Below are 14,545 nucleotides of genomic sequence, written 5' to 3'. Positions count from 1 at the left end.
GGATCGTGAATGCGGTTCAAGAATCTTTTGCTTGAATTACAACTTCCACCATCCCATGCTTCCTTGGTATATCCCGTTCAGTACCAACGAACCAAACCAGTTGAGTTGGATATACATTTTGTGCAAGAAAAAGTTTAGTGGTTAGTTTCGAGTTCTACAAGTGTCATCCACACATTAGATAGTGGACATCACTACTAAAGGCCTTCCACACTTCCTTTTGGAAGACTTTTATTATAGTCTCGGTCTACGCAATCCTTCCGCTTCGACTATGCAGGGGTATAATAAATAAAAAAGTTTGAATCAAATATTGATACATATATCATAAATTTATTCAAATATATAGCATAATTGTCTCAAATATCAAAACTATATATATATATGCATTTCCTTAAGTTTGTGCATAATCAAGTGTGCGCCAAATTGAGGTTGCAGAGTAAGTATTGCGTGTGGAGCATGAGAGTACGATGGAGATTAACTCAAAAGAAAAGTGTTGCAGAATCCTTGCAAGAGCCATTTTCGTTTCCAATATAGCAAAATTCTGGCCTATGCATATACGTGGGCCACTACCAAATGGAATGTACACAGCTTGTCCCTTGGTTACATTTGAAACACCTTCGGAAAATCTTTCAGGCTTAAACTCGTGCACATCTTCACCCCATGCATCCTTGTCGTGATGCAAAATCAATGCGTTTATTTGGATAAAGGTCCCTGCTGGTAAGGTTAAGTTACCTACATTTGTGTCATCATGTATTAATCGTCTAAGTACTGGCGCCGGTGAATATAGTCTGAGAACTTCATTGAATATAATGTTTATCTGCGTATAATAAAAATAAGAATAATTGAAAGTATTTTCAAAAAAATTCATCATTATGTGGTTTTAATCATATGGTTAGAAAACTTACAACTTTTAAATGACTCAAGCCTTCAATATTTGGAGTTTTATCTCCGAAGACATGAAAAACTTCGTTTCTAGCGCGTGTTTGCCATTCCATGTGTTGACCTAACAAAATCATAGTCCAAACAAGCATGTTTGTTGTAGTCTCTTGCCCTGCCAAGTAGAAAAGTTTACATTCTTCGATGATGTCTTCAATGCTTAATCCGAAATTGCTATTTCCATGTTGTTTGATTTCTTTGTAATTGGAATCCAAAAGTATGCCCAAAATGTCATCATGGCTAGCTTCCCCGGCTTTCATCGCGACAATTCGTTTATTAATTATACTCTTTATTGAGCTCCTTACTTGTTGGTTAATCTCTTTTATCCTCTTATTGTTTCTTGTTGGTAAAAACCTACAAGTATTACTTGTTATCACAAAAGTCTAGTGATATTACCAAATCTTTGAGTAAAGTTTGGAAACTGAATCACCTTGATCCTGGAATGTAAACTGAATTTGCAGCCTTCATTGCCAGCCATGTTTGTTCTCTTTGAAGTTCAAATATCTTTCTTCCTTCCTCAAAACTACTACCAAATGCGGTACGTGAAATTATATCACTTGTAAAAGTTTGAAGATAAGGCCAAACATCTACTTCGCACGAGCTTTCTTGGGATAGGAACTTTCTCCCATTTGTGGATCATCTCACTACAACTCACATAAAAGGCTGGTATCATATGCTGCAAAAGGAGTAATCCGAAAGAAAGTAAGGAGCACTACATCGATCATTTAACAGAAAAGGGGAAGAACAAGAAATAATAACCTTGAGCTTCTCCACGTGGAATGCAGGATTGATGATTTTTCTATGTTTAACCCATTGGTCACCCTCAGCATTTATTAATCCATTTATAAGCAGCTTATTAATGGATTATTTGTTGGCTTCTGATATATATTATACTTAGCCAACACCTCTCGTATCATGGTAGGTTCAGATACATGTACCACAGGTTTTGTTCCCATCCATGTAAAACAACTCTTACCTATATAATCAAAGACAAAAGCCAAAAAATATAACACACCATAGACATATATTTTAAATACTCGTTTTATAAGTAACAATTATCCTAAGCATACATGTGTTTATTTATTTATTTAGTTTTAGGCAAGTATTTAATTTTATGTTGGAAGAATTATTAAATACGATTTCAAACTTATTGGGCTGACACGAACATGAAATTTTTGTTATGTGTGTTTGTGGGTTAGTTTCAAAACTAAACAAAACTCGTCTAAAACCACAAATTTCGTTGTTAGCTTTGCCTTGTTCTTTCGCGCTAAGTCTGAATTCACACCCTTGCTCATAACAATAAATTGATGTCATCGTTAGGCTATGTACATGTTATACACTATTTTACTTATTTTTCATCATTCGTCACATCAGCGCCACCTCAGCTTCTCTCCATCATTCAATCACACCACTCAACCCATGCTATACACTATTCTCCATCATTTTCCACCATACTTTTTTATTTATAACAAAAGGAAATAAAAAGAAAAGGAAAGATAAAACAAAAAAGCTGATTGGATGAAGAAGCCAATGACCCCACATGACCCCCTATTTGCTGTCACACGTGACTAAGGGGCTCAATGTTCCAATAAGCTCATGAGTGTTGCGTAGGCCACCTTCGTGAGGCTCAATGGGGCATACTGGTTAATCTTATAATAAGGAATTATATTATAGGAAATGATAACTTATTAGATAATAAAGAATCTCAATAGAGAAATTTATGTTGAACAAAAGGATCCAATTACAACTGAGAGGTAGGTAAGCGAGCAACAAAGCTACGCCGTCACCTCCTTTTGAATGGCAAACCAATCTTACTGAAAACAAAGTTATAGTTCTTTGGCATCGATAAGTTATCGTGCTCGACCTACTGAATTCTTTTTAGAAACGTAATTGCTTCGGGGGTAAGGGACCCAAGTGTATCAAAGGTAAAAGGAATGAAGACGTGTTGATGCTCAGCACATGCTTTTTTATGCTTTGCAAATTTTCCCGATTTTGCCTTCAACACGGCCTGCTTAACAACAAACCCGGTATCCCTAAGCCCGACAAGGGAGATACTCCAGTAAGGTCTGCTGGTCGGAGATTAGACCTCCCTTCAAGTGGATCTGACAAGAAATTCATGGGAGTTTCTTTTATTGCCGAGATCCCCAACCGTTTTAACACATCTAAAAAGATATTTCTGACCAAATCATGTCTATATTTAACCCTGGAAGCTCCTTGCAATGAACCACATGTTCACCAAAATTATCCAAACAATTTTTATGGCAAACCAGGCATGGCTTATCAATTGGGAGCAGTGGGATCATTAAACGATATTTAAGAATGGTCTGGTACTCCATTGTTGACATGTGCTGGCCTAACTCTTCGATGAAGAAGACAGCCAATAAATCTTGAGATGGAAAGCCTGAAGACATTCTAATACCGCTCTCTGGCGAGTGGATAAGCTAAACTTCTCTCCCAGACTTTGGAGGATTTTACAATAAAAGGCACTCGTCAAAGCATATTGAGCATTGGGGGGGGGTCCTTATTAGCGAACCCGCTAAGATCAAGATCGACAATGGAACTATGCAAACAATCCAACGCACACCCATAATCAACCCATCAACACCACAATCCCGTAAAATATGGTCCTGTAACTTCCAACATTATGTCCTCAATGCTACGAAAGCATAAATAGAAACATCCTCAGCTGAATAAACCTAAGCCTTTAAAACGGATTGGGAGAAAGAATGAGGTGTTTATCCTAAAGATCGGTTGCATTGCCACCAGTAGTGGCTGATGTGGATAAGTGGATGTGCCCTTCTCAGGGATAGGGATGAAGGGCCTTTCACATTCTTTCTTAGTCCCATTTGTTTGTTTTTCGTGGGGCCCAATTAATATTTTTTTTAGATACATTAACTTGTAAATTTTTGAGACACATACACTACATTATTATTATTATCATACATCATATGCTTTGATTTTTAATGACATGTACGCTACATTTATTTTTAACTCTTTGTCGTTTTAAATGATTATTAACTTGTACTCCATATATATATCCTTTAGCAACTGTTACATTATTTAATTTATTATTTTACTTACATTGTATTTTTTTAATATGATCATTTAACTATAGTTTTATAAATAAATTGATTATTAAAAATAAATATAAAAGATGACGATGTAACAATATAAGACTTTGTAAAGATGAAGAGAAAATGAATGATTATAGAGAATTAGTGAAATTCTTATATGAACTCGAATCCACCACGTCTTTAAATGGTATACCTGAATAACATGATAGTCTAAGATTATCAGTTTCACTGTTAATTTATGTATCACGTACACACATAAATGGTCCCTTTCCACATTTTATTTCCATCTTTTATATTTATGTATCACACACATATATGGGGCCCTTACCAACTTTTATTAAATAATACATGTGGTCAATTAATATAATAACAACATTTCCACGTAGTTAAAGATAAGGAAAAAAATTCCTAAAATAGTATCATTAAGTCCCAAAATAGCTATTTTTTTCTCAATTTTTTTTAATTTGGACTGTCAAGACGTATTGGGAAAAGATAAAAATAAAGACGAGATTTCGAAAAAAAATCAGATAAAAGACGAGATTTGGGGAAATAATGTCGGTAAAGTCTAAATTATTTGTAATCTTCGAGCAAAAGTTCAGATTTTTTCAATTTTTTTTTCAAAAAACCATCTTGAAAGACTGTTTAATTATGTTTCCTACATTTCAAGTCCATATTTTCAAATTTTTGAAAAAATATATTTTTAACAATTATACCCCTGAACCACCACCATCACCGACGCCGTCGGCCCCACCACCGTCACTACCACCATAGTCGCCTCCACCACCGCCGCACCCATCACCGCCGTCGCCCCCACCCCATCACCACCACCCTTGTCACAAGCCATCAGTAGATTCACCTTCCTTCTTCTTCGTATCCTCATAAACCTACCGTTCATATGCCTGATCATACTCCAAATCCATTACAACTTCTACCTAGAGAGGGATATAATGTGAGAGATGGAACTTCATATATATATATATATATATATATATATATATATATATATATATATATATTTTGGGAATTGAGAACTATGAGAACCATTTTGGACCACAAAACAACCTAAAAATACAAAAAATTATAAAATAAAAAAAAACACAAAAATAAAAAAAGTAAAAAAAACAAAGTTCTTATTTATCATCCCGGTTTCTAAAAAAACGTAAAAAAAAATTCTCGATTTAGCTAAATTATACATATACATATATGTATAATATGTACATATATGTACACACATGTTTTTTTCCTATACACATATGTATAATTTAAGGTAAATGATAATGTACATATGTGTACATTACATAACTAGAGATTAAATGAAAGTATACATATGTGTATAGGTATAATACGAATTAAAAAGAAAAAAAATCAGTTTTTTTTATTATACATATATGTATAATATGTACACACATGTTTTTTCCTATACACATATGTATAATTTAAGGTAAATGATAATGTACATATGTGTATATTACGTAACTAGAGATTAAATGAAAGTATACATATGTGTATAAGTATAATACGAATTAAAAAGAAAAAAAATTTTGGTTTTTTTTAATGAAACTGGAATGAAATATAAGAATTTTGGTTTTTTTACTTTTTTAAAATTTTCGGTTTTGTTTGTTCTATAATTTTTTTAATATTTTTTTAGAGGGTTTTTTTAGTGGTCCAAAATGGTTCTCAAAGTTCTCAATTTGCCAATGGTTCTCTTAGGATCCTTACTTATATATATGGGAGATTTCAATTAAAAACCCCTTTGAGTTTTAAGAACTCGAAAGAACTCAGTGTAACGATTTTTTTTTCGAATTTTTTTTACACATGCGTAATATATGTAAGTTACACACACGTAAAAAAATTACAGAATTTTTTACGCACCGAGTCGACTTTTTACACATGTGTAACGGACGTAAAAGTTAGTGTAACCACTTCCATATTTATTCTTTCTCATACTTTGACTTTTTTGCCAGATTTAATCTCAACCACATATTCCAATCCATTAACTAAATGTGTGGCCTAGAATTAAGTTCTTAAGTTCTTAAAACTCAACATGGTTTTCAAAATATCCCTCCCCTGTATATATATATATATGTATGTATGTATTTCCTTCTTCACAAACCCAACCTAACCCAAAAAATAAACCTGCAACACTCCTAGAGAGAGAGAGAGAGGGAGAGGGACTCAGAGACGAGTGGAAGAGACAAGGAGGTCTCCTCCGACGATGAAGAACGACGGTGATACAAGTACAACGGTGGCGTAGAAGTGGTGGTGCAACTAGAACCTCACGGCAGCAACCACAATCCCTTTCATGGCCCCTCTTTTGTAGTGAAGTTCGATTGGCAGCAACAATCCAGTGAGTTTCAGCGGTCACCGACGGGGATCTGCCTTCCAGTAGCCGGTGGTGATACGATGGTGACGAGAAACTGCTGTGAATGCTATAGGTTGGGAGTCAACAGGGTCCGGGTTCGTTCAGCACGGGTCAACCATGGTTCCGTACCGTCTAATGGGTCTAATCAAGTTGGACCGATGCAGCGGTGGTGGTGATGGGGTGGGGGCGACGGTGGTGATGGGTGTAGCGGTGTTGGAGGCGGCTATGTTGGTAGTGACAGTGGTGGTGGTGATGGGGTGGGGCCGACGGCGTTGGTGATAGTGGTGGTTCAAGGTGGTGGTGGTGGTGGTTCAGGAGTATAATTCTCAAAAATATATTTTTTCAATAATTTGAAATTATGGACTTGAAAGGTAGGAAACATAAAAAAACAGTCTCTCAAGACAGTTTTTTGAAAAAAAATTGTTTTGAAAAAATCTGAACTTTTGTTCAAAGATTACAAAAAATTTGAAACTTTACCGACCCCAAATCTCATCTTTTACCCGACTTTCTTTCAAAATTTGGCATGCTCCCTCTTTATTTTTATCTTTTCCTAGTGCGTCTTGACAGTCCAAATTATAAAAGATTTTGAGGTAAAAATAGCCATTTTGGGACTTCTTTTTTTAAAACGGGCTATTTTAGGGATTTTCCCTAAAGATAATTATCATCTATATTAATTTGCAACTTTAGTACAAGTTCTTTTTGCATAGTTTTGCTTTTAGGGTTGTAACATGTTGCTGTAGAGTTGTATATTTGGTTCATTTGGTTGTACAATTCGTTGCAACTTATCTTATGATATCTGCCGCTCCACGTATCCATGGTAAGTTACACGTGTCTCTTCTTCAGCTCTCTGCCATAACCATTGTATTATACCACCACTTCTACCATACTCTCTCTATGTATTTCACCCACTGGATTCTCTCTCTATTGTTTGATATATAACCGGTGGCATGCGGTTGTTTATGGTGGCGGTCTATCGCGGCTCCGATTCGTATGTTGTCGGGCTCCATTTTGGAAACCCTAGGTGACTGCGATGCCGTGACTGTTTCCGGGTTCCAAGACGGTGTGGCGGAAACCGGCGCCTGTCGATCACCGGAGCCGGATTTCCCAATCGAATTTATTCCGCATTATTTGAGCTAATAGAGTACTTTTGCAATTGACAAAGATGGGGCTCTTTTATGTCAAAACCCCAACACAAATTCATGCCTCTATTGCTCTATGTTGATCTTTGACTTTATTGACGTATCAATTTTGACCTTTGGGAGATTTTCTGCAATTGATGAGCCTCTAGAAAGGTCTGTACGCTTAAAACTTATTTAGATATGTGATTCTGTTGTTGTATTTTATAAGGTTATCCGTATATGTGCAAATGTCGGTTGTCAGTCAACATCTTTAATCTTGAAATTATTTATTTGAGTGTACAATTGGAAGCTTGAATTTGTTATCACATACGAATCGGTTATTATTCCTCTTGGGTCAGTTGGTTTTATATTCTTTTTGTGTTTAATTTCGTTTTACTTTAACGACTACTTTTCACATACTTTGCACAAAGCTACGTATTGGAGTTTGATATTTACATGCTCTTGAAAATTGTTAAATGGGTCAAACTAAATTGTGAGTGCGTTGAGTGCAGGTCTTGGGTCAAACTAAGGATTTTATACAAAAGGGATTTTGCTTTGGCTCAGTTTTGGTTGGTGGATACTGGGTAGCATGTTATTGATTAACTAATTGCATATTACAAGTGGAGTAATGGAATTGAAGATGTAAATAATGGAAATGAAGGCACAAGTTGGAAGGGGAGGAAGATACTTTTTAGTCAAAAAGCTGAACTTCATAATGTTGTTAATGCCTTAGCTGAGGTATGATTTAAATTATAAATACTTAAAAGTCATTTATACTTGATTAAATAAAACTAAGTTAGGCATTCTGGTATGAAAACAGGGAAACTCTAGGGCATGTGACGCGGGCTGCTAACTATTGCTGTGTTTTAAAGGGATGCACTCAACAAAATCTTTGCCTTTGTTTGGAGCAACAAGCCATTCGACATGTCACCACCACCACATAGAGGTGCACAAATCGGTTTTTTTAAAAAAACCGGTTCGGTTATTAACCGGACCGGTTTTTTTCGTCAAGGAAAAAAACCGGTTCGGTTAATAACCGGACCGGTTAATAACCGGTTTTTTTGTATGAAAACCATAACCGGTCAAACCGGTTAGGACCGGTTTAGGAACCGGTTAGAACCGGTTAATAAACCGGTTTTTTTATGAACCGGTTTTTTAATAACCGGTCTAACCGGTTAACCGGTTTTTTTTTTTTTTTTTTAAATAACCATTATTTTTTCACAGTATAAACAAACCGGTAACTACAAGCATTAAATCGTTATCGCATATTCGTAACTCAAAAATACATAACTTTCATTTATAGCCTTTACATTAAAAATACAAACATTAAATCGTTATCGCATATTCGTAACTCAAAAATACAAACATTAAAGAATGCTTAGACACGACTACATTAACAACTTGCTGTTTCTTACCCATTATTTTCATCGCTACCCGATCCCGAGCTATTTCTTAGGTAATCGTCGTACGCGGCTTCTTCATCGGTCATTGGTTGAGTGTGTCCTTGATTGACCTCGTCTTCATACAAGCCCGCCTCATAGTCCATTTCCCCCTCGAGTGAGCGTTGATGTTGTGCCCTATCTAAAGAGTCCAAGTAATCCTTGTAGCAAATAGACATCTCTACAGCTGGTGGAGTGAGTCGAGTCCTCCTAATCGATATAACCCTGCCAGAAACAGAAAAAACAGACTCCGAAGCTACCGTGGAAGCTTGGACCGCTAGTAAATCTTTGGCCATGGCGGCGAGGATCGGAAACTCATCCTCCTTACCTCTCCACCAAGCCAGCAAATCAAGACTTCTAAATTCATCTGGAGTCATGTGTTTCACAAAGTTGGTACCACCATACCTTCCAAGTTCACTGCTTGGGGTGTTTACCTTTTGACGTTTACCGGCGTCTTCCCAAATCATGTAGTACATCCCCATTTCAAGGTCGGTTTGGGATTGGGATTGGGCAACAGCTCTTAACGAGTCATGAATTTGGGAAGACGACCCGTATTTTGTAAGGTAAACATCATACATGTTAGACAAGGTGGTGTTGAAAGCATTCTTTAAAGTTTGGTTATAATAGGGGTTTTGATCGTCGTTTAACTCTAGCTCATCACAATTTTTTTCTATTAAAGCTTCAACACTACCAACATTTATGCAAAGGTTTAACGCAGCAGCACATGTCAAAACAGCTGGTAGTTGTTGAAAATATTTTCTAAATTTTTCTTTCATTTTTACACCCATATCAAAATAAGGTGCACCCCTACAATGAAGTTCACCCAACTTTGTGCACATGACAGCAATTTTTGGTAAAGCAATGGGGCTTGTTGGATAGTAAACCCCGGATAAACTAGTTGTGCAAGATTTAAAAATTTGAAGGACCTCCGTAACGATCTCAATCAACAACCAGTTTCTAGGATCGTACGGTGCACATTTACCCCTATTTGACATTATTTGATGAAACGCAATTAGTGATTCTTTTTGTTGGATGGCTTTCTCAAACATATCACAAGTCGAGTTCCATCTTGTTGGACAATCCCAATTGGGCCCCAACCATTGACAATTAGCTTCATCACAAAATTTTTTGTATCTTGAAAATGTTTTATTGTTGCTAAAAACATCTCGTAACATTCTTTTAAAATTGTTTCTTTGCGTTTCAATCACGTTTAACCCATCTTGCACGGCCAAGTTGATAATATGTGCAATGCATCGGCTATGAAAAAACGCTCCATCACAAATAGGTTTATACTTTAATTTTAAATGGCCAACCGCGGCCGTATTGTTGGACGCGTTATCAAACGAAATTGAAAAGATTTTATCTTCAATCTTGTATTGTCGAATGACTTTATCCAAGAGTTTAAAAATATTTCTACCCGTGTGCGGGTAATCAAACAATTGAAACGCAACGGTTCGTTTCATCATTTGCCACGACTCGGGGTCAACCCAATGAGCCGTCACACAAATGTATGAGTCGGGCGAACCATTAGGTACCGACCACACATCCGTTGTTAAGTTTACACCAGTTTGTAAGTTTGAAAAGTATGAAATTAGTTCGGATTTAGCGTTTTTCCAAGCTTTAAGACAATCTCTTCTAAGGGTAGAACGACTTACGTGTTGGTAGCGTGGTTGAACATACTTTTGCATCATCTCCGTGAATTGAGGGTTGTCGAAGTGGTTGAAAGGAAGTGTATTTTGAATCACAAAGTTTGAAAACTTTTGACGTACCGCTTCAAGGTCGTACGTAAACACCGTTCCTTGATTCGTCATCTCCGGCTGCGAACTACTTCCCGATTCGTCCTTCAAGGCCTTGCAAAAGGGCCTTTGTACATGCGCTTTTAAAGTGGAGTTTGCATCTTTGCCATAAAACTTCAAACAATGTTTGCATCGAGCTTTTTGGCTACCGTTAGACATTTCGCATAGGTCGAAATGTTGCCAAACATCATGGTTTCGTTTCGTGGGGATGACCCGAACGACCGTTTCTCCCGTGTTCGAGGCACCCATGTTGACGGATGAAGTAGCACTTTGGGAGGCCATGATAATCGATTACGAAATTAGAGCGTATGGAGTGGTAATGTGGTATAATAGAGCGTGAGATAACAAAATAATCGCGTATAAAATAAACGTTTAGAGCGTTTGGAGCGTTTGGAGTTGTATAATCGAGTGTGTTCTAACCAATACCCAACCTAAACTATATATAGATGTTTGTGGGGGTAGAATGGTAAATAAAAAAAAAACGGTCAAAAACAAGAAAAAACGGCTATATAGCCGTTTCTCAACGGCATAAACCGGTTTTTAACCGGTTAACCGGTTACTAAAAAACCGGTTAACCGATTTTTTTATAACGGTTATAAACCGGTTTATAAAAAAACCGGTTAACCGGTTTTTTAGTAACCGGTTACTTAAAAAAACCGGTTTTTTTTTAACCGGTTTCAAAACCGGTTTGAGCTCTAAAAAGTAAAACCGATATACAAACCGGCGGTTTGTAAACCGGTCAAACCGGTTTACAAAAAACCGGTTTTTAAAATAACCGGTTTCCGGTTTAAACTGGCAAACCGGTTCGGGGACCGGTTTTTTTGAACATCTCTACCACCACATGCAAGACACATGAGGTTCTTTTGTGCATATTTCTACTCACATTTACAAAAAAAGTTAGTTGGAAGTAGTAGTACTAATGTGAGAAAATACATAAATACATATAACATTTTCTTTTTATAATACTCAAAATGTATTTTGATTAGATGATGCGATAAGAGTGAATATTTTGAATAAAATACTTAGTGTGCATCTTTGTCGGCTCATGTCGTCAACATTCTTTTCTACATATTAGGCAATATCTTTTGGGTTTTATCTGGGTTGTTATAGCAAGTTTTTGTACCGTAACAAACCAAAACGCCATATATTTATACGATTTAACGCATCGGCCCCACATGTGTGGGGTACAAATTTGTAGACCCTACCCTTCCGCCCCCACACGTGTGGGGTACAAATTTGTAGACGCAACGCCACCGCAACAGAAACATGCGGGGTCCATAAAAGTCCACATTTTGTCAATGTCATGTACTAATATTAAGATTTTCGTTTTAGCGACTTTCACTAGCAAATCAGAAATACAAGAATAATAATCTCAACGTCACCTCTATTAAAATTATGGCGGCGGGGTCTAAATGCTAGTATAACTTTATTTTTAAAGGTCAAGTTTCTGTTAATTAATGCTTGTCCTTTGTGATACTTGAAAATTTTTTTCTAAAGTAGTGTTGGTGAAAAATAATATTTATTAATAGGGTGTTTATGTAAAAATATTTAGCGTAATAATGTTGTTAACATCTTTTTTTTTTCTCATTCATAATTTTATCGGATAAAATCAGTGTTTTGAAACCCGGCCCGGCCGGTCGGAACGGTCCGACCGGGACCCGGTCCCTATACCGGCCGGGTCAGTGTATTTTGGACATTTCTAAAACCCGGCCGGGTTTTACGGGTGGCGGTCGGCCCAGACCGGTCGGACCGGTTGACCTAGCGGGTGGACCGGTAAAACCCATTTTTTATTAAATCCAAAATGAAATGTGTATGCCGGGAGTCAAACTTGGGTCATTTCAAAGATAGAAGCTTTAATAATTACCCCATAAGCCAACCAACCAAGTTTTATTGATATCTCTATTGATCAAACATAAATCACATATATTTAAAAAAATGTATAAAACATAAATAAACATTAAAGTTTGTTGTTATTATTATTTTTGGTTATTATTATTTTTAATATGTTTACGAATGTTATATATATATATGTAAATATAAATATATATTTAAATTATTTATGACGTCATCCGGGTCAAACACCGGTCCGCCCTCCCGGGTCGGTCCGACCTTTGACCCGGTAAGGCGTCGACCCAACCTTTGACCCGGTAAGGCGTCCGTGTCGACGTCCGGGCCGGGTCTGGGTCTGAAAACATTGGATAAAATCAAGATAGACCCATGCCAGAGATCTTCCTCTTCTTTATTAATAAAATAAAATCTATTCTTAGTGTAAAAAAATAGATACAACATCGACTTATGTTTTTATGAAAAATGCGTTTTTATCTTTTTATCAATTAAATTAGAATATACTGTTAATCTTTCTATTTTCCTCTTCAAACTATGTTTCTTGCTAAATAGAACTATTTTTCATAATTTGTAATAAAGCATTTTATTTAGAAATTAAATAAACCTATTTTGAAAAAGAAAAAAATAGAACGTTCATATTAGTATTTGTAAACCAAATAATGAGTTTTTTTGGCTGTACAATAGTATATATTTGTAAAACAAATTTTCTTTAGGTTCATATTTGTAAGTTAAAAAAAGATATATATATTTCAAAATGTTATTGTCTAAAATTAAACGTATATATATATACTTTTAATTTTAAAAAGTAAGCTACTATTTAAAAAAATGTTTTAGTTTAAATTTTAAGACTAGAGATGAGTAAATGGTATCGGGTATTGGATTGAAACGGTTAACGATTCAATACAAACTATTTGAGGTTTCGAGATCCAACGGTACCGGTACTGTTTGATATCAATATTTACCAATAAAATAAACTATTATTTTTAATAAAAGAGTTTTTATAGAAAAAAAATACATGAATACGAATTTAAAAACTGACGAATTAGTTATCTATTTAGTTTAAAGTTTTATTTAACACAAGTATGATTTAAATAAGAAAGGAGTAGACTTATGGTTGCATAAAATGGCATTTATTTTTTACTGTCATTAATATTATTATTTTTTATCAAAAGAAAAAAAAGAGAGAAGAGAAACATGAATTAGGTCACTCTTGATTTTACCCAATAAGATTACCAGTGAGAAACAAAAATAGAAAAGAAAAAAAAAGATGTTAACAACACTATTATGGTAAATATTTTTCAACAGACACCATATTAGTAAATATTTTTTTCACAAACACTATCAGTCGATGCAAATTCGGTCACTAAATAGCCAAATTTTATTTATTCTAAAAAACCATTCACGACACCCACCATCGGTTTAAACAATATAGTTAAGGTTATGATTATAATAACAAAAAGTAAAAGAACCAAAGCTTTATACAAAGAGTGGTGAGGGATTTGTAGAAGAAGGGTGAGACGCGAGGAGCAATATCGTGAGTAAAATTCATTGGCTTAGACTTGGCTTCGTTCATCGTCTTTGCCATCTCTTTGAGATCTCCATACAAGAATCTATAAGGGGTACCCTTTAGTCCTTGATCTCTTAGAAACTTTTCGATCTTCTTTGGTTTGAACCATAACCAATTCAAAATTCTCCATATGCAAAACAAGAAGATTATTGATGCGACTCCCAAGACCACAAAAAACTGTAGTGATCTCCATGGCAGGTATGTACAAGATAAAGTTCTTGATATTTTGATCTAGTGAAGGGTATTTATAAATTGATGAAGTAATGATTAGATAGCCACCTTATGGAGTGATTAATGGCTATCATCCATGTGTTTTGTTGTTCTCATGGAAAGCTCTATGCAGTCCGCATCAGATGATTGATAAAACTTAATAAAGTGTGGTCCAGGATATACGTACGTTTGTTTTTCTTT

At 35.6% G+C, this 14,545-nt stretch overlaps 1 pseudogene across 1 annotated transcript; it reads right to left on the bottom strand.

Moving 5' to 3' along the window:
• Positions 1 to 366: 366 nt before the first annotated feature.
• Positions 367 to 14,327, bottom strand: LOC143566594 (cytochrome P450 CYP72A219-like; annotated as a pseudogene). The gene is made up of 5 exons (XR_013141260.1): positions 14,050 to 14,327; positions 1,693 to 1,909; positions 1,364 to 1,609; positions 903 to 1,287; positions 367 to 814 (listed from the first exon to the last, which is right to left on the bottom strand). The product of XR_013141260.1 is annotated as a cytochrome P450 CYP72A219-like (transcript).
• Positions 14,328 to 14,545: the final 218 nt, after the last annotated feature.

The sequence above is a fragment of the Bidens hawaiensis genome, unplaced genomic scaffold (genome assembly GCF_021521415.1).
Source record: "Bidens hawaiensis isolate Kalapana, Puna unplaced genomic scaffold, B.hawaiensis_p1.1 tig00022914_1, whole genome shotgun sequence".
Taxonomy (NCBI): Eukaryota; Viridiplantae; Streptophyta; class Magnoliopsida; order Asterales; family Asteraceae; genus Bidens; species Bidens hawaiensis.
This window is presented reverse-complemented; position numbering and strand designations above follow the sequence as displayed.